Below are 21,757 nucleotides of genomic sequence, written 5' to 3' on the forward strand. Positions count from 1 at the left end.
TTTGGAGAGAGGTTGAAATTTTATAAAATTATGAGTTTTTTTTTTTTTTTTTAAAGTTGAGAGTGTTTGAATGTAGGATAGAGTTTAGTTGTGATTGGGTTAAAATAGGAGAGATTTATTTATTTATATTGAAAATAATAATATTTATTGGATATAGCCGTTAAAAACGGCAAGATTTTGAATTGGGGAGCGTGGACATCGTCTTGAAGAGGACGTTGGAGACAGGATGTGGCTAGGGGGGGGGGGGGGTGTGGATGAGGGGACGTCCCCCACACCCATTAGCCTTAGTTAAAAAGGAATGTCATGAAGTCTTCAAAAAGGAAATGGCGAGCATCATTGGGGTGCATATGAGTCCATACTTAGGGTTTTTATCCCACACCATATAGCCAAATACTGTTAATACATTCTTCAGCCCTATAATTATATTAAAAATCACTATATTTTCTTTCTCATTTTCAATTAAATAATACCTTTTTATACTCTTATCATTATTTTTTCTCTTTTCTCCACTCACAACCATTTTAAAAAATATTTCAAAATTATAGAGAGTGAATAGTGTTTTCTTCAAATTTATTGTGAACAATAACGTTTTCTCTCTACTACACTCATAACCACTCTATATAATAGAGAACTCACTCACATTAATACGTATGATCGAATGTAAATGCTCTTACAAGTAGTGGAATTTAATCTCACAGTATGACAAGATTTCGTATATACACAAAAAAATAGATCAAATAAGTTACAAACATAATGTTACGAGTTATAAAGTTTCAGTAGTGAAATAGTATTGAGAATATTTTAAAACCGACTCATATCAAAACCAAAAATCCATAAAAAATAAACCACTACCGGTAAAAATGAAAACTTATTCCCATACCAATGTTCGGTTAGTGTCGTTTCGGTTCATTACGGTGTGGTAGAGTATCGACATTCGGTATAGAATACCGTATAGAAATATATACTTTATTTTGAATACATCTCTTTTATAAATATAATTTATATTTGAATGTTAAGAAAAAGACTGAATACAACTGCATATTTAGGGTTTTTTAAGTTAACAACACAATTTATTATAGAAAATTAAAATTAAATGATAAACGAAAAATTATAGAAAACATTAATTATTATTTATAGTATAAAGGTGAAATTATTTTTTTAAGTGAATGCTTTAGAGATTTTCTTAATTATAAGTTCCACCTGCACCATTCAACACAAAAAATGTGTACTCATATAATTACACATACGATACCCCAGTGTAACCAAAAAGTTTGAACCCAAATAAATAAAGTTGTGATACATTCAAGAGGATACGACACGTATTTACATTAATCGAAAACCATAAATAATGATCGTATGGATCACATTTTTGATGATACCGATATTGTTTGATCGGTATCGGTTCATCATAGTACCGATACGGTACTGATACTCGATGTAGTTTAGGAACCGAAAATGTATTTTATTTTGAATACGACTCGGTTTTCAATAAAATATTTTTTCTCTATTAATTTATTAAATATAAGAAACAACACCTCCCAAATCATAATACATCTTATAACCTATTCGCCAGCTTTCACAAATGGTATGGTTTGAGCCGAATTCTCTCCCTAAAAGGGGCATGATGAGTCGATATAAATTTGCTATAGTTCACAATAGTAGGGGCGGACCTATCTTGTAACAAGGGGTAAGCCTCGTTGCCCTTAACGCTTCGACGGTAGTGTAAAAAATTGACGCTTTTTCGATTTAATTACCATTTTTTTTGAAATGTTGCCCCTATAAAGATTTTCTGGATCCGTCACTCCACAACAAAATTCAATACGGGTCACATTTATGATTGGATTTCATGATAAGAGTTGTGTTGGTTTTAATGTGTAAAAAGAATAATTGAACCACTACATTATCTCTTCACGGTTTTAGTCTCATATTCTTGTCGTTGTATATAGTCATGTCCAGTGGCGGATCTTGCCCGTTGAACGTGCCAGGGCCGAAAGACACGGGCACTAAAAAAAAGCTCAGGCAAGCCCGGGCCAAACATAGTATATATAAAAAATTTCGATAGAAATGCGAAAAATTAGCACTACAGCCTAAAAATTTGCCTGGGCCGTGGCCCTGCCAGTGGCCTTCTAAGAACCTCCCTGGTCATGTGAAAGCATTTCAATTTATTTAGTGATCAATAGAGTTGATGATAAAAGTATGTGATAGCAAAAAACAAAAATTAATGGACCGAATATGTCTAACCGAAAGGCTTTACATTTGTTGTGCATAAGCACGAGTACAAAAAAAAGGTTATATCCTACTTTATTTTGTTTTTGAATAGCAATTTCTATATTTTCTAAGATAAAAACACCAATACATAATTCTAAGATTTAAACTCTAATTTTTTGATTGTGGACACACCACATAACCACCAGGATGTCTCTCGAAGTCGACATATCCATCTTTATTGGTTGCCATATCCACCCTTGAGATGATATCCACACCAGTCTTGACATCATTACATAGACGTGAACTCTATCGTTTCACTTTATGCTCAATCTATACTAGGGATGAGCACGGTAACCCTTATACACCAAATATCGGTACCGATACCGAAAGTATCGGTACCAGAAAATGAGAAAGTGGGTTCTGGTACGGTACCGGTATTTACCGGTGTTTTACCCATAAATACTGTAACCGTGTTGGTACCGAGAAACGGAGAAAGTGGGTACCGAAACTGGTATCCGGTACCAAATACTCATCCCTAATCTATACTATGGCATTCACTTTCATGAATAAAGTTAATAACCTAGCACCTCTATTATAATAAAAGAAATCATGAGTTGAGCAAAACGTTTCGTGTAAAGAATTTCACTTTTGGTATCGAAGAACCGTTTTCGACGAGAGATCATTTGGTGGTTCTTACTAGCATCTCGTTAATAGTCGAGACATTGAGTAAAAAGGGTAGGATCTACAAAAATCTAAAAGAATCGTATCGTATCGAGACATTGGCATGGAGCTTTTAGGGGCTTTTAGAAGCTTCCAGCTTTAATCTTTTATGAAAAACTCCTACTCAATAAAAAACCTTGTTTGGTTGAAGGAGCTTGAAGTTTTTAGGTTAGGAGCATGGCCGGCCCTTAGGGTGGGCGGGGAGGACCACAGGTCAGGGTCCGATACTTCGAAAGACACGTTATTTAAAAAAAAATCCGATATGTAAATGTAAAATAAATGAATTAATAGGGTATACTCATACAAACACAAACATTGGCCTAGTTACAAAACTATTTTTATGGTTTAGATTAGTTCATTGCCATTAGGTTTAAACATTTAATGAGACCAATATCCAAGTTCGTTAAGGCCAATGACACGTTTTTTCAAGCTCAAACAGGGTACATGAATTCTCAGGACCGGCCCTGGTTAGGAGCTTGAAGCTTTTGGTTGAACGCTCCTACTACTAGCGTTTAGAAGGAGCTACAAGCTTTTAGGGAAAAAATGACTATTTTAACCTCTAAAGATAATAAACTTTTTAATGCACAAACTTTTTAAATATTTAGTGATGTCCATTTTGGTCATTTTATATATTTTATTAAAAGCTTCAGCTAATCTGCCAAATACCAAATATATCTAAAAAGCTACAGTTACAGCTACTAGCTTTTAGCCACCAGCTTCCAACCAACATTCACCAACTAGTTTTGAAAAACATACCCTAAGACATATTTTAAGACATGGTTCATCTTTAAGTGGTAAATGTCAAATTAACCAAAACAGTAAATGATTTTGTGGTTATAAAATTTCTGAATGATAAAATACCTTAATTGGATCATCCATCATCTTTTCATCTTGTCATAAAAAAAAAAAAAAAAAAAAAAAAAAAAAAAAAAAAATCTGAAAGTGTGATCACAATGGAAATAAAACAATCATAATATTTTTTCAAAATGGGACCTGAGTTTTATACAAAATTTACTTAAAATCTTCAACGTGTTGAAGAACCGAAGAAAGATCGTAAGCAATAGTTTGATGTGTGAAAACATTTCCGATATATACATCACTAGATGATAAATAATAAATGACTCTTATTTATTCTACTGTCGTTATTAGCATATCTATGTTTCCATAAATATCTCACTGTGATATTTATTTGGAACAAACTTGTTTGGGGACAATTCAAGTTCTCTTCGGATCAACAAATATTATTATTAAACAGCTCTAGATTGCAACAGCCTTGGAGAAGAAAAATTGACATCTCAAGTTGTATAACAATTGTGATTGTAATTTTTAAGGCTACGTGTTATACACTATACCTTTTTTCTTTGATACCCCCACATCATCCTCTCCTCCATCCCACTATCCAGTGTTAAGAATCGCTAGACGCTAGTCGGACGGTAGGGTACCGACTAGCGATTAATCGGGGTTAATAGCGACTACTCAGAATTAATCGGATTGAGCTTTTTATATGTAATTTTTAGTTGTATATATACACACACATTTTTATAAGTAGTTTTTTTTTAAAGTAGACATGTTTTAACCCCTTATTGACCCATTCTTTTAAGTAATTGAAAGAAATTTATATGGTTTGGTCGAAATTTGGCCACCATTTACTGCCTAGCGATTAATTGACCATTAGTCGGTGAATCTTCGATTAATGATTAATCAGCGATTAATGCCTTTATCTATATTATACTTATCCCATCTTCTTGTTCTATATTTATTTTATTATTTAAATAGAGAGATAAAGAAAAAAGCAAGAGAGAGAGAAAGCTGGTGAAATGATTTGGGAGGGTGGAGGTCAAATTGATAATTGAGACTGGCAGCGGCTATATTTAATAGTTGTGAGTGATAAAATTCAATAACCTTTTTAGATATTGAATATAGAGTAAATTACAAGTTTTGTCCTTTATGTTTACATCAAATTGCAGGCGCTGTCCATTTGGCCAAAAGTTTACAGGCGGTTTCCTTAACCTTTCAAAATCTTGCATGTTTTGTCCTTTAGGCCAAACCTGGTTAGAAATCTGAGTTAATTCTTATCATGTGCATTGCACACGGCAGGTGATATATATATATAGAGAGAGAGAGAGAGAAGAGAGAAGGGGAGAGAGAATTTATATCTTTGTACACATTTAGTCCTTTTATACAAGTTATTTACTCAGTAGTCCTTGCATATGTGAAATGACAAGTATGCCCTCATGTGTAAGGCACATGACAATACTTAACCAAAAAATCTGACTGAGTTAGGCTCAAAGGACAAACCGTGCAAGATTTTGAAACATAAAGTACAAAACTCGTCAACTTTTGCGCTAAATGACAACGTCTGCAATTTGGTGTAAACATAAAGGACAAAACTTTTAAATTACTCTTGAATATAAATTTAAGAGTTAAATGCCGTTTTAGTCTCTGTGGTTTGGGTCATTTTACCAATTTAGTTCAAAAGTTTCATTTTTCGTTTGTGGGTACAAAAAAGTTTCACTGTTGCCATTTTAGTCCGCTAGGTTAAATTCATCAATTTTTTCTATTAACTAGAAGGGCAATTCGGTCATTTTATATGGCCGAATTGCCTTTCTAGTTAATAGAACTACATATAAAATGACCGAATTGCATTCTAGTTTATAGAATTACATTCAAAAGACCCGTTCTTACACATAAAAGAAACTAAATTTAAACCCTCAAGTTTCATTTATATAAAAACTAGTTTCAGACTTTATTTAAACTCGTTTAAGTTTAAAACAATTATAAAAAAATTACCAATAGCCTCATTCTTCACCTTATTTTTAAATAAATATGAAAATATGTATAAATTTTTGGAAAATAAAATTGGTAGGGGCAAAGATTGTTAGGCAAAATAATTGGCGGGGGTAGACCTAAATAATTTTAAAAGTTTTGGATGAAAAATCAGAAAAATTACACTACTAATCGAAACATTGGCGGGGATGGTTGCACCCGCTGCCCCTTAAAATCTCCGCCCCTGATCCGGCTATAAAAAATAGTGGATCTCATCTTGATCTGGCTAAATCATTGTGCTGCAACAAGATGGTGGCGACAAAGGGAAATGACAAATTCTGATATGCTGTTTGACTTAGATTTTCTTTGTTCTAATTTTCATATTTTCTGGGTTTTATTTTTTTTGTCTAGTTTCATTTTCTATTTGTGTTCTTGTTGTGTTTATATCTTCTTATTTTCTAGGCTTCTTTTTGGTTTTGCAAGTGTTTAAAACTTCGAATTGAAGAGAAAGGGAGAGGGGTGACGAATCTGTTGTTGGATATGCGATAGTAGCAGAAGAAGAGCGAGTGTGGCAGTGATTGACCCGGAAAGAAAAGAAAAACAAAACCCTCCCATTCAGGCCAACCAAATCACGCCACGTAGCAAGGTGTTAGGCGCTATTCATAATCACTTACTATTCATATAGATAAAGTTCATTTATTAAAAAATCAATAATTAAGTACTAAAAGATTGTTGTGAAATAAAAACAAAACTGATTTGTGTCGTATAACTGCGTTTATTTTGTTCATATAGAATATTTTTTGAATATTTTTTTATACTTTCATAGTATGAAAGATATAAATTTTAACTGGTTGCATACAAATATTATAGATTTCAATTTGTTTTATAAAATATATTTATTTATGTTTGTTATAAACAATTTTTTATTTTATAAACTTATTTTCGTATTATCATAGTTATTGGTTTTGACACAATTTACAACTTGTATTGATCAACAAATTGTGTTTTGACTTCTAATATTGTAGATAATGTTGCATTAATGTTCTATTCGTGATCTGTTTTCCATGTGGTTAATATTCCATATATATGTAGTTGGCCTTGAATTAGTACGTAGTTAACTTTGCATTTGAAGCTATCCTTCTTGTGATCAACTTTGTTGTCGCTTTGTTTGACATAAAAATCGAAGTTTGGTTCACTGTTTTGGTCAACAAACTTTGTCTTTTAACTCAAAAAATCAGGGCGTACTTTAGGAGAGCTGGCCAAACTTTGCATGAAATTCACAAGCTTTAGGTTTTTCTCGAATGGCAAAACTTCTATATAAAATATAGAAAACGTGCATAACCATTTTTATTAAAAAGATCTCATCAAGATGAGGGTGAGATATTTTTATTATCGATAATACATTAAAAAAATAGGAGAAATTAATTACAACTAGATAATGATATTAAAGTATTTTATTGGGAGGAAATACATTGCTAATTTTGTAAAGAGTTAATAACATACACAAACCATTATCTATCTATTATACTAAATGAATTCTCTTAGGCCACATGGTCTATTCTTAGCCAATCATTTTGATGATGTGGACACCCTCTTAAGCCAGAGAATTCCTCTTAGGCGCTAATCTCTTTTCCTAATCTACTTCTCACGTACGTTTCTTCCCACTACATCTCTCTCTTCTTTCCCCATTTTTCTTTAACCCTAGCCCTCAATCTGTCACGAATTCTTCTCCTCTCCTTTTTCTTTCGCTATTTTGAATCTATTTTGAATCGGAATCATCTATCTATAACATGTTTCTTCAATCAGTATTACTTCCTTCGTTTTATGTTATTCACAGATCCCAGGCAGAACATCATCTTCGTTGGGTAAGTGTTTAAATGATTTGATGTTCTTCAGTCGTTTTGATTATCAACGCTTTCAGTTATTTGTTATGAAGGTTTTGATCTCCTATATAAGTTGATTCTTTTTTGTTATTTAATATCGTAAACCCTAATTTTTAGGGAATAATTATTGTGTTGTTTTCGATGTCGATGACTAAATACGTTTGCTGTTTCTTCCGAATCCGAACAAGATTATCATGTTCAATCGGTAAGTGTTTTTTCTATTTTATGTTCTTCAATCGGTTAGATTTTCAATGATTTTGGTTTGTTATTATGAATGTTTTTTGTAGGATCTTTTGATCTCCTCTTTCATCCGTTAATTTTTTGTAATATGATATTGCAAACCCTAATTTTTAGGAAAAAATTGTTTGTTTGGTTTTTAAATGTTACTGGAAGGTGTTTAATGAATCATATAACCAGATTCAATCTTCATCATGTTGCCAATTAACTTTTTTTCAAGATATCTGTGAAAGATGGATCTTTTTTAGTTTTGAGGAAGGTAGTTCATATGCTTTTAGGTCTCTTTTGGAGTATGATTCTTCTATTCTTGGGTTGGTTGATATTATGTTAAATTAACAAATTGGGCTGTAAAATTGCAATTGCAGGGAACTAAGCAACATATATGTTTTTTTCTTGATCTTTAATGCTCCAAATCTAACTTTCTTTCATGATTCGTGCAGCCCTACATCAGAAGAAAAGGGGTTTTCAAATGCTACTTTAGGTTTCTTCTCACTTTGATTTTTTGGATTATGCCAGTCGAATGATCTACATTGCTTCTGTCACTCCACGTTGCCCATGTAAGTTTACCTTTCTTTCAATATAGACATGTATTTTTTTGGATAATCACTTTGTGTTTTTTGTTTAAAGATTTGATGTTTTTGTTGGGTTCTTCTCAAAAGTTACAAAGATGCTTACATTCTTTAGTACAGTGGTAAGTTTTCCATACTTTTTTTTGATTATTGTACTTTCAATTTGGGTTATTTGTTCTTACAAATTACTAGGTCAAATTTGAGCTTTTGTTTAGGATATTGATGGTTTTATAGTTGGGATAGTTATTATTTTCGTGTCTTACTTGAATGGCCCTTTCTTTATCTGTTCTAAGTTTTTTTAATTTCATGAATGGTTTTACTTTTGAAATCGTAAATATGACAAAGGTTTTAGCAATCAGTTGAATGCTTTAACGGTTCGGTTCATGGTTTGGTTTTGGCGTTTTGCGGGTTTAATGGTTGGGTTGGTCAAAACCAGCTGAACTGGACCATGAACAATGTATATTTGATTCGCATTGAATAGTTTCACATGATAATTAAAAAATATCGTTGATCACCTCATTTTACAGCTTCACTTTGATTTTTTGGATTATGCCTGTCGAATGATCTACATTGCTTCTGTCACTCCACGTTGCCCATGTAAGTTTACCTTTCTTTCAATATAGACATGTATTTTTTGGATAATCACTTTGTGTTTTTTGTTTAAAGATTTGATGTTTTTGTTGGGTTCTTCTCAAAAGTTACAAAGATGCTTACATTCTTTAGTACAGTGGTAAGTTTTCCATACTTTTTATTGATTATTGTACTTTCAATTTGGGTTATTTGTTCTTACAAATTACTAGGTCAAATTTGAGCTTTTGTTTAGGATATTGATGGTTTTATAGCTGGGATAGTTATTATTTTCGTGTCTTACTTGAATGGCCCTTTCTTTATCTGTTTTAAGTTTTTAATTTCATGAATGGTTTTACTTTTGAAATCGTAAATATAACAAAGGTTTTAGCAATCAGTTGAATGCTTTAACGGTTCGGTTCATGGTTTGGTTTTGGCGGTTTGCGGGTTTAATGGTCGGGTTGGTCAAAACCAGCTGAACTGGACCATGAACAATGTATATTTGATTCGCATTGAATAGTTTCACATGATAATTAAAAAATATCGTTGATCACCTCATTTTACAGCTTCACTTTGATTTTTTGGATTATGCCTGTCGAATGATCTACATTGCTTCTGTCACTCCACGTTGCCCATGTAAGTTTACCTTTCTTTCAATATAGACATGTATTTTTTGGATAATCACTTTGTGTTTTTTGTTTAAAGATTTGATGTTTTTGTTGGGTTCTTCTCAAAAGTTACAAAGATGCTTACATTCTTTAGTACAGTGGTAAGTTTTCCATACTTTTTATTGATTATTGTACTTTCAATTTGGGTTATTTGTTCTTACAAATTACTAGGTCAAATTTGAGCTTTTGTTTAGGATATTGATGGTTTTATAGCTGGGATAGTTATTATTTTGGTGTCTTACTTGAATGGCTCTTTCTTTATCTGTTCTAAGTTTTTTTAATTTCATGAATGGTTTTACTTTTGAAATCATAAATATGACAAAGGTTTTAGCAATTAGTTGAATGCTTTAACGGTTCGATTCACGGTTTGGTTTTGGCGGTTTGCGGGTTTAATGGTTGGGTTGGTCAAAACCAGCTGAGCTGAACTGGACCATGAACAATGTATATTTGATTCGCATTGAATAGTTTCACATGATAATTAAAAAATATCATTGATCATCTCATTTTACAGCTTCACTTTGATTTTTTGGATTATGCATGTCGAATGATCTACATTGCTTCTGTCACTGCACGTTGCCCATGTAAGTTTACCTTTCTTTCAATATAGACATGTATTTTTTTGGATAATCACTTTGTATTTTTTGTTTAAAGATTTGATGTTTTTGTTGGGTTCTTCTCAAAAGTTACAAAGATGCTTACATTCTTTCGTACAGTGGTAAGTTTTCCATACTTTTTATTGATTATTGTACTTTCAATTTGGGTTATTTGTTCTTACAAATTACTAGGTCAAATTTGAGCTTTTGTTTAGGATATTGATGGTTTTATAGCTGGGATAGTTATTATTTTGGTGTCTTACTTGAATGGCTCTTTCTTTATTTGTTCTAAGTTTTTTAATTTCATGAATGGTTTTACTTTTGAAATCATAAATATGACAAAGGTCTTAGCAATCAGTTGAATGCTTTAACGGTTCGGTTCACGGTTTGGTTTTGGCGGTTTGCGGGTTTAATGGTTGGGTTGGTCAAAACCAGCTGAACTGGACCATGAACAATGTATAGTTGATTCGCATTGAATAGTTTCCCATGATAATTAAAAAATATCGTTGATCATCTCATTTTACAACTTCACTTTGATTTTTTGGATTATGCATGTCGAATGATCTACATTGCTTCTGTCACTGCACGTTGCCCATGTAAGTTTACCTTTCTTTCAATATAGACATGTATTTTTTTGGATAATCACTTTGTGTTTTTTGTTTAAACATTTGATGTTTTTGTTGGGTTCTTCTCAAAAGTTACAAAGATGCTTACATTCTTTAGTACAGTGGTACGTTTTCCATACTTTTTATTGATTATTGTACTTTCAATTTGGGTTATTTGTTCTTACAAATTACTAGGTCAAATTTGAGCTTTTGTTTAGGATATTGATGGTTTTATAGCTGGGGTAGTTATTATTTTCGTGTCTTACTTGAATGGCTCTTTCTTTATCTGTTCTAAGTTTTTTAATTTCATGAATGGTTTTACCTTTGAAATCCTAAATATGACAAAGGTTTTAGCAACCAGTTGAATGCTTTAACGGTTCGGTTCACGGTTTGGTTTTTGCGGTTTGCGGGTTTAATGGTTGGGTTGGTCAAAACCAGTTGAACTAGACCATGAACAATGTGTATTTGATTCGCATTGAATAGTTTCACATCATAATTAAAAAATATCGTTGATCATCTCATTTTACAACTTTAAGTGAAACCCTGAGAGCTGAAGTGCAGCGGCTGAAAATCGAGATGGGTCAAACGCGACCACATAATCAAGACGGTGGTGACAACCCATGTATAATTAAGATTACTGATTTATTTCATTTCTACTAATTAGTATGGTCGCTTCAATTGCCAACAAGAATAACTATTTGCGTAGGGTACAATTTTCGCTATATAGATGGCCCACTGATTGTTCCTTTTAATATTTCTAATTCTATGTTATCACAAACATCATTCTACAGCTGATACAATAATTTTATGTCGTTTATTTGTGTCACAACACTTTTTGCTAAAAAAGTAAGGTGTGTTCGTTCATATTCTTGAATTGTTTACCACAAATTAAGTTGGGGATCACAAATGACGTTATCAAACAACGATCAGATATGATTCGATCTCTACTTGGTGTTGCAAGCATATCAAGGTATGTCGTTCATGACTACATTTTCTTTTATTTATTGGCTGGCGTTTTAGCATGGAAGGACCCGCAAGTGTTGGTACGATCTCTTCAAATCGCATAGATATTGGTTGTACATTAGCCCTGTCATGTTAGAAGTGTATCTTATTATATTGACTTCTTGGTTTGTATCTCAGTGTGTGCGCTATCTACTGCTGCAAACATGTGCAAGAAACTTCCATCTGATGCTACTGATTTTGTTATGGATGCTATTCGTTTATTGACTAATCTTTTTCAATACCATTACCATGATGCCAAGGTGAGTACTACAAAATTTACCTTTAGCTGCCTAAGGATGGTTAAATGACTTTTTTTTTATTAAATATTATATTTACAGGTTTTGGCGTATGCTTCAGTTTTTTTGACTCGAGTTGCTAAGGTATTTGCAGCATCTCCTGATCAGCAGGACGAGCTTTGTACCCATGGATTGGTTAAATAATTTGATTCTTTTAGTGTGTAATTTTTTGAGATTGTGACTTTTGCAAATGAGCTTCTTCCTTGGTTGCCTAATGGAACCATAACTCTTCATACGACTAATAATGTAATTGAATTACTTGAATTAGCGATGATTTTGTTCATCTTGCTCAAGGTCAAGTATCAAAGGTCTCTAATGTTCTTTTTTTTTTCTCTCCGTTAAATTCTTTGAGCAATATATCCTTTTATGTTATAAATTATTTTACTAAAGTTTATTATAGTCAATTTTCTATATTTTGAACTGTAAGTTATTCCTACCTTATGTAGCTTATACTATAGCTGCCAAGGAGCTTGATAAAAAGGCTATTTATCTAGGTAAACTATTTATTGTTGAGTGGTTAGAAACTAAATGTATGGATACTCTTTGGATGAAGAAGTTATTCAACATTTGTCTAGCGCACCTGTGTGCTGATGATCCACACAAAAAGATGGATCCAAGATTGGGACTCTCTACATCAAGCATGGCAGTGCCAAGGTTCAATGCAAATTTTATACAATCATTAATTTCAATTTTTCTTGATAATTATATTACTTTGTGTTTTTTTTGTGTGTTGGTTTGTAAATTCGTGTGCTATTTTTTATGCAGAAAAGAAAGAAAAATATAAAAGGAATGAAGGGCCAGGTCAATATAATAGCTTTAGGAGATTTGGGAGTATGGCAAGGATGGGTTTTTTAAACTCTATTTTGACATATGGCTTAAAATCTGATAGGAGATTTGGCTCAATTGCATCCTCTCTGTTGTTGATGACATACAATTAATAACAAAGGTGGGTCACCCTTTATATTAAGCTTTTGCGTAGTCATCAAATCTCCCATTAATTTATTAAATTACCTTACAAATGAGATTTGGCGGGATGGTAATGATGGTTATATTTAGTTGCACACTATAAAGTTCACAAAACTTAGAGTTAGAAGGTAACATCTATGATTTCATATATAATGGATCAGATTAATTATTTAACTTTGGCTCAGTTTTTTAAGTTTTGTATGATCAGAAGTTGCGAGCATTGTATCTTCTCGATGGTATTGTGAAGAACATTAGGCAGGTTCCATTAAACACTTTTCGAACAAACTCCCCGAGGTTAGATCATTAATCATGCAATTTTTTATGTGATGATGAATGAATTATGTTGGTATTTATATATTTTCGTTGTATAGGTTTTCTGTAAGACGTATAGACATGTTGATTGTACCGTACATTTAATGGGACATATTTTCGGGACTTGGAAAGGAGTGTTTCCTCCTCAAACGCTACACTCAATAGAGAAAGAACTCAGTTTACAATTAGTTGGGAACGGATCAACTTTAACTTCAATCAAAAGCTCCATTTTAGTTTGATATACGTTAGTAATTAAACGTTAGTATTAATGTATTTCAATTATTTGGTGTACTCTCTATCATCGTTTTCGTTAATATTTCAACATATATATATAATTAAAATATTTACGTCAACAATGTTAAAGTAATTATTTTCTTATTAGTATCTGGCCGTTTATCAAGAATAAAGAGTTTATTGTTGTTAGAAAGCTTGCTGGTTTAGTTGAAGAATGGCTTTATGTTTTGACTATGGATGCTGAAGGAGATGGGACCCACTGGGAGGTCTTGGATTGCCTTGGGAATAAACTATCGGTTTTACCTCAGATGCCGGTACCCATGAAAGCGGGATTTGGGTTTGTGGTTCTTAATGGGAAGCTTATTGTTATGGCGGGGTATTCAATGAGTGATGGTGTCGGATTGTTAGTTTAGTAGTATTTATATCTATGTATAATTTATTAAATCAATATGTTCGTAAGAAGTATTTCCTTTATACAACCCGTGTAACACACGGGAACTTACGCTAGTATATATTTAAACTAATTTAAGAGTCAACTAATTTAGAGACTTTAGTATATCAAAAAAAATTAATGAGTATCTTTTATAATATGCTAAAATTCGGATGAATGGTTTTCTCGTGAAGAAAAAAGGATTATTGAATTTTAATAATCTAAAATTTCATATGTTGGCCGATAATAATATCAACTTTAAAAATTCCATCCAACGATCGTAACTCGTAAGAATTTGACCTCCATTGATCATTTTCCAACATAGATGCACTTAAATCATTTAAGAAGTCTGCAGGTGAGCTTGAATATATCGAGGAGACAAAATTCTTATATGTTAGAAAAAGATCAATGGGGTCAAATTCTTATTTTTTTTTGAACGGCCGACAAAAGATTTTCATTCATTGTAGCAAGACGCTACCCACCAAATTTATAAATTCCCAAATTCTTATAAGTTGGGATCGTTGGAGCGAATTTTTAAAGTTGAGATTGTTATCAGCCAACAGCCAACAGGTGAAACTTAATATTATTAAAATCCAACAACCAAAAAAAGTGTGATATTTTTATGGTATTACTCTTTATTAAATTGTTATTATTAATTTTTATAAAAACAAATAAAAGTAATTTATAGGGACGAAATATAAGGCAAAAGGAGGAAGGTCACATGGTGTACGTGGGCTTATAATTTGGCCTATAGCAGTAATCGCCTAATATGAGTGGACAAAGGCTTGACAAAAATGTGAGACATGTTAGGTTAAAATATATTTGGAATTCTAATAAAAGGCACAGACTTGGGACATGTTAGGTTTTTAATGATATTTTTCATGTTCAATGAATTATTTGTAGCGTCCTAAAATACATAACAATACAACAAAAATATGGTTTTGATGTTGATGTTATCATTTTCATGATACTTTAAAAATAAAATAGAGTAAAATGCACGTATAGTCCCTGTGGTTTTGTAAAATAACGTCTATAGTCCCCAACTTTTGGAAATTACACCTGTGCTCCCTGTGGTTTGATAGTTTGTTACTCGGATAGTCCCTGGAGTGGATGTCCGTTAGTTTTCTCCGTTAACTCCATGTAAAACGACCAACATGCCCTTAATACTAAAAAAAATAATTCCCACTATTTTGTTCTTACAAGACACTCTTAACAGTAAAGCTCTATCGTCCTAATTATCCTGAGAAATCCTCCAAATTGAGATTTCACATTATCAAATAATTTGAACACACAACATAGCCCAAACAAACAAGCATATTAGCCTCCTTTTCCTTAAATTATTGCTTCAACAAAGTCACGTAATCCTACACATTTGATATTCATATTCTTCACCTTGACTATCTACCTATAACTTCATGTATTCATTGAATGATCAGAACCTCCGCCTTCACCGGCGGCATTGCCAATCCGGCCGCCGTCGACAACGCCGTTACCGTGATTGACGATAGATCCGATTTTTCAATGTTCATGTAAGTAGAGAACATATCTTCTTCAGATCCGATATCTTCGAAGCTTCCAGAAGGTGCATCTAAAGGGTCTGATACCAGATCTAGGTCTTCCGGGGCGGCGGTTGGAGATTCCGGTACCGTTGCTGCATAAACAGGGGAAGGGGATTTTGAGGGTTTGTGTGACGATGTATACCGTGTCTTTTTGATGTTGTGATTGGGAGGTTGTTGGCGGCGAGGAGGGAGCGGAGGTTTTTTATTTCAAAGAGGGTGGTGATGGCTTTAAGAGTGGTGGTGTTAGGGAGTTTGTAGTAGACTAGTAGACAGTGGCGGAACTAGAAGAAATATTCAGGGGTATCCCAAATTTTTTTACGATACATTTATAGAACAGAATTTTTTTTACCAGCATTACGGGGCGGTGCCGATCCTGAAAATTCAAGTGCCCTGGGTGAGCCAAAAAAAGGCCCTTAGGCCTTACCGAATTAAATTTTATAAACTAGTTTTTTTTAAGTTATTAGTATTTAGGTTAACGAATCAATATTGAGCATATCACATTTGGGCTAGGCTTTATGAATTAATATTGGCAACAAGTTTTTAGATATTAGATTGGGCTAGGCTTTATGAATTAATATTGGCAATAAGTTCTTAGATATTAGATTGGGCTAGGTTTATTTTTAATTTTTAGATCGAAATTAAACAATTCAAGAACTCAAGAAGAAAAGAAATAAAGAATACTCACAACTCACAATCACAATTAGCACAACAATCTAATACACTATTGGGTTATTATTTGGTTATTTGGGCTAATTACTATTGGGCTATCATTTTTTTGGGCTAATATAATCAGTATTATTTGGGCTTGATTTTAGTTTGTAAATTTTTATTCAGGGGTGTCCTAGTACTTGTTGAGGGGTGTCCTTAGTATAAAAATCGAAAAAAATAAAATAAAATTTTACACTACTGGAAAAAAGTTGAGCCGTAGCCCGTGCTACACCCCAACCTACATTAGGTCCGCCCCTACTAGTAGATGAGGGAGTTGCAGGTGGTGGAGGTGGAGGGATGAGGGTGAGGGTTTATATTTTAATATTTTTTTAATACAGTAGGGGTATTAAGGTCATTTCATACTTACTTAACTGAGAAAACTAACCCTCATCTACTCCAGGGACTATCCGAGTAACAAACTGTCAAACCACAGGGAGCACCGGTGTAATTTCCAAAAGTTGGGGACTATAGGTGTTATTTTACAAAACCACAGGGACTATCCGTGCATTTTACTCAATAAAATAAGAGTATACTTTGTAAATAATCATGCAAAAGACATCAATAAACGAAAAGGATTTTTTTCGAACGACGGCATTTCATAAACGCAAAGGATATTATCGAACAAGTTGGGCCAGAATTTGAAACGAAAAAACAAGCGAGGTGTTTAACTCAAGACATACTTGAGTATGCTTATGATATGCAATCAAATTATAAGTATTCTCTACCATTAGTGATCCAATAATAGGAATGTCGTAGGAGGGAAGCATTTGCTCGATTGAAAGTATTCTAGAATGCTTATCCAGTGATTTAGTTGGTCGTTTAAAAAGAAGGATTGTAGATGTGACTGTATGACGAAACGTGACGTACTTCGAAGGTCGTTCCCCTATAATATTTCCTTTGTAAGTTTCTAGGATTTGTTTGTTACTGTTACACTTATAAATGTTTCTCAAATTTTTAGATGTGTTTTAATTTAAAATCTTATCCATCGAGTTAGTTTTTCTCTTGTATGTGGTGTATACTTTCACGCAGTGTTGTAAGAATCACTAGGCGCTAGTTGGTCGGTGGGGTCCCGGCTATCGATTAATCGGATTGAGATTTTTATATATATTTTTAGTTATATATATACGCAAACATTTTTATATGTAGTATTTTAAAGTATACATGCTTTAACCTCCCATTGACCTATCTTTTTAAGTATCTTTTTTTTTCTAAAAAAAAAGACTATTAAAATAAAACTAATCAAAAAGACTTCGAATCACTGAATCTATCAAAATTTCTTAGTAATAGCTAATGTCTGCTCACGTGATTTGGAATAGAGTACTATGTACTCTATCTAAAAAACATCAAGCAGATCCATCTAAGAACTTTTAATTGATATCTGAAATATACTAGGTCACCGCAGTAGAGTTTAACCACCAAGTTCGGGATGGATTGGTGTGGTTCCTCTACACCTAGGACACCAGAATATCGAACCATGAACGAAGAAAGGCATGAGATAAAATAGTGATTGCGAGGCCCCAATTCTTGACTGGGGGGGGGGGGACACCAAAGGACTCTGCCCTTCCATCCCCATTTCTAAGTTCATAGCCTTCGCCGTAGCTTCATCGATGTTACCTACCAAATAAAAGGCCTGTTCGGGAAGACCATCTAATTCTCCGAAAAGGATTAATTGAAAGCCTCTAATTGTTTCTGCTAAACCAACATATTTTCCCGAAGAACCTGTAAATACTTCTGCTACGAAAAAAGGTTGTGATAAGAAACGCTCAATTTTTCGCGCTCTTGGTACGGTTAAACGATCTTCTTCGGATAATTCGTCTAATCCAAGAATAGCTATAATATCTTGAAGTTCTTTGTAACGTTGTAAAGTTTGCTTAACCTGTTGTGCAGTTTCATAATGTTCGTCACCAACGATCCGGGGTTGTAGCACAGTTGACGTTGAATCTAAAGGATCTACTGCTGGATAGATACCTTTGGCGGCCAATCCTCTTGATAGTACGGTCGTAGCATCTAAATGTGCAAATGTCGTAGCAGGAGCAGGGTCGGTCAAATCATCTGCAGGTACATAAACAGCTTGAATAGAAGTTATGGAGATGCTCGAGCATGTACTTGTTTTAAGTGCCTATTTATTTTCTGTCGATCTATATGGATTGATTACAAGTCGAAATATGGTTAGGGCTCTTATGTGACTTGAACTTATATTAAATGCAGTTAATCTCAATTTTGTAACATTTTCTGATTTTTTTGATAGTCGTCAATTAAAAGGAGCCATTTTTTCTATTTTTGTTATAGCTATTGCAGTTGCTGAAGCCGCTATTGGACTCGCTATTGTTTCATCAATTTATCGTAACAGAAAATCAACTCGTATAAATCAATCGAATTTATTGAATAAGTAATATTATCATATAAATTCAAATTTTCATAAATTAATTCAAATTAGCATGTCTGCCACGTAAGATATGATCATGTTATCACAAATATAAGAAATCAAAGTATTTTGGCACTGTCAATCCAGAAATAGATAAAAAAACTCGGGGAACTCATCGATTCATCTAGTACTAGTATTTAAATATATAATTTCTTTCTCAATTTACTAGATTGAAACCTTATCACGTTCAAAAATGGATAGATACAATGTCGCATTCAGTAAAGATTTATGATACATGTATCGGGTGTACTCAATGTGTCCGAGCCTGTCCTACGGATGTATTAGAAATGATACCTTGGGACGGATGTAAAGCCAAACAAATAGCTTCTGCTCCAAGAACAGAGGATTGTGTCGGTTGTAAGAGATGTGAATCTGCCTTCCCAACAGATTTCTTGAGTGTTCGCGTTTATTTATGGCATGAAACAACCCGCAGCATGGGTATAGCTTATTAATACATTACAGAAACTGAGTCCATTTTTTTACCGCCAAAACCTGTGCCCCAAAATAAGATATTTTTGGGCACGGGTTTTTCTGGTCCAAGTGTATCTTGTCTTTACTATAACAACCCTAACATAAACCGACACCCTCATAAATTTTTCGACACCCTAATATATCTTATAATGTCTCAATATGTCTTTTTATGCATCCCGTATGTGAAAACCGAGCCCGAAATATAACATAATTTATAAAATAAATTAAAAACAGTAAATATTAAGTGGAGGCGGGCCGCGTAGACCTACCCCAACCATTCACGCGGGTCGTATGAGGGTGTAACCGGACTCCGCTGAATTCTTTAGTTCATGCGGGCCGCGTATGATCTCGTTTAAGTTTATGCGGGCCGCGAGAGTCCTAGAATGTGGCAAAGCCCGGTGAGGCCACGTGGCCCAAAACACGGCAAGCCTACTCGATGACCCAGCCAAGCTACGCGTTGACCCAGCGTTGACGCGGGCCGCGTAAGCTTGGCCTGTTCTTTACGCGGGCCGCGTGGAGACTCGATTACAGCCCTATATAAGAGGGCAACGGGCCTTCAGGCTGTTTCGTTCATTTCTTTCAACTCTCTCTCTAAATTCTAAATAGTGGGCATTATGCCCGAGTTCAATACACCCTAAATAGCGAGGTTCTGCTACGATGTAAGTATTATAACCCCTGGAGACGTATTAGATACGCTGCCCGATTGATCTAGGGTTCCGTAACGGCTGTCGTGGTTCTGCCCGACGTGGTCGTTGGAATGCCGTCTCGGGGAGGGTATTACTAATGTTAAAATGGGTTATTATACTAACACACGTGCATTTGTGTAATTTTTAGATTAACACCCGGAAACCCTAAAGGATAATCTAAAACAGCAATGTGAGTAATCCTCCTTTTGTTAAATGTTTTTACAAAACCTTACATACTTTTCCATGCGAATAACAGTTATTAAGTATTTGTAAGAATACAATTATCGTGGGTATGTTGGGGTTTTGTATACAAAATTTGTTACCACCTGGTTAAGGAGTAACATTTCCACAAGTCAGGTCTGACAGTACCGACGGGTGATAATTGATATAACTTGGAAACAAATGTAATTGCGGGATCGCCCTCAATACTGTTCACTGTGAAATGATCTTATTTAAACTTGATTAAACTGGGATTCACTCACCAGTATTTTCCACTGACAAAATGTTTTTAAAACGCGTTTCATGTAACAAAATGTGAAAGCCAAATAGAAGCCAGCTGGACAGCACTGAAGGCTTGGAAAAGTGGCAATAAAGTTACCTAATAATAAAATAAATGTTTTGTTAAATAATATAGGATTTATTCTATAAAAGTGTGTATACTGAAAACTTGGGTTTTACCCATGTGTTTAATATTATAAAATGTGGTGGTTTACTCTGATTTAATATTTCCTAACTACGGTCCTGATAAAAATTTCCGCTGCCAAATTGGATAAATAAACGTGATACCACCAAAACTGGCTCACGACCGCCCGTTCCCGGGAACTAGGGATCGGGGGTTGCGACAGAAGGTGGTATCAGAGCTATGCCACTGATTCAGCCACAGAAGTGTTCTGCTGACATCAAAATTCAAAGTGTTAGGAAATAAATTACGGAAATACGTGCATAATTGTATTTTCGTGTTATGTGTTATCTGACTATTTGTTAGTTTACAGTATGAGCGACCAAGGACCATCTGACGCGTATCGTCAATTGTCTGGTTCGCCTAGAAGCGAAGGCACCTCCTCTTCTCAGCCTGCCCTCTTAGGGTACTCTGCTGATACGGAAGAAGGAATCTTTGTGTTTAAGGCTTAGTCTGAAGAGCCATTTCCTCAGAAAAAGAGGGGATGGTTCAGTAGGGGAGCACACGAGCGTAGGAAACGTATGAAAAAGTTACAGGAACAGCGAGTGTTAGCCGCAGCAAAAAGAGAAACTGATGCCTATGCCCAGGATATGCTCAATAGGGGTATAGCTAATATCCATATTTTAGCAACCACTGCTGCTGACCCAAACCTGGAGCAAATGCTAGCACCCCAACCACAACCACAAATTCCTGACCAACCCATGGAAGTAGAAAACCCTGGAAATCAAGTAGAAATGCATGATTTCAACCCGGAGGAGATACCTAGGGTACATGCACCAAATCCCCTAGACCCAAATTATGACCCCTGGTGGGATGAAATTAGGGATTATGTGCAACAAAACCCAATACAGGAAAATGTGCCAATGTTCAACCTAGGAGCCTACCCAGGGTTAGATCCTCAAGATCCCTACAACATTAGTGATGCATATGTTAGGGAAATTTTAGAGAATCCATACCCATACCCGACCCCTATCCCTCCGTACCAGGAACCCGCACCCCAGATTCCAAACCCAGTCCTAGAACCTGCACCCCCAATGAGTGCAGAAAATGTCCAAGAACTTAGGACTTTCGGTGAGGAAATTTTAGAAAACAGTGAGAGAATGCGACAGGTGGGCGAGCGTCTCGTATAGAAATACGACGAGCGCAATATGGATTTTTGGATGAATCCATATT

The 21,757-nt window shown here is 34.4% G+C and overlaps 1 long non-coding RNA gene across 2 annotated transcripts; it reads left to right on the forward strand.

Moving 5' to 3' along the window:
• Nucleotides 1-7,376: 7,376 nt before the first annotated feature.
• LOC110877684 lies at nt 7,377-13,684 on the forward strand. Of its 2 annotated transcripts, XR_004862208.1 has the most exons (14): nt 7,377-7,559; nt 7,695-7,782; nt 8,255-8,371; nt 8,442-8,505; nt 8,911-8,980; nt 9,050-9,113; nt 9,517-9,586; nt 9,656-9,719; nt 10,130-11,859; nt 11,957-12,078; nt 12,157-12,768; nt 12,880-13,060; nt 13,289-13,374; nt 13,452-13,684. It is a non-coding gene; the product is annotated as an uncharacterized LOC110877684 (long non-coding RNA). The 2 variants fall into 2 exon arrangements; XR_004862207.1 differs by having other exon boundaries at nt 10,130-12,078.
• The last annotated feature ends 8,073 nt before the right edge of the window (nt 13,685-21,757 follow it).

Source organism: Helianthus annuus, chromosome 7 (assembly GCF_002127325.2).
Source record: "Helianthus annuus cultivar XRQ/B chromosome 7, HanXRQr2.0-SUNRISE, whole genome shotgun sequence".
Lineage (NCBI taxonomy): Eukaryota > Viridiplantae > Streptophyta > Magnoliopsida > Asterales > Asteraceae > Helianthus > Helianthus annuus.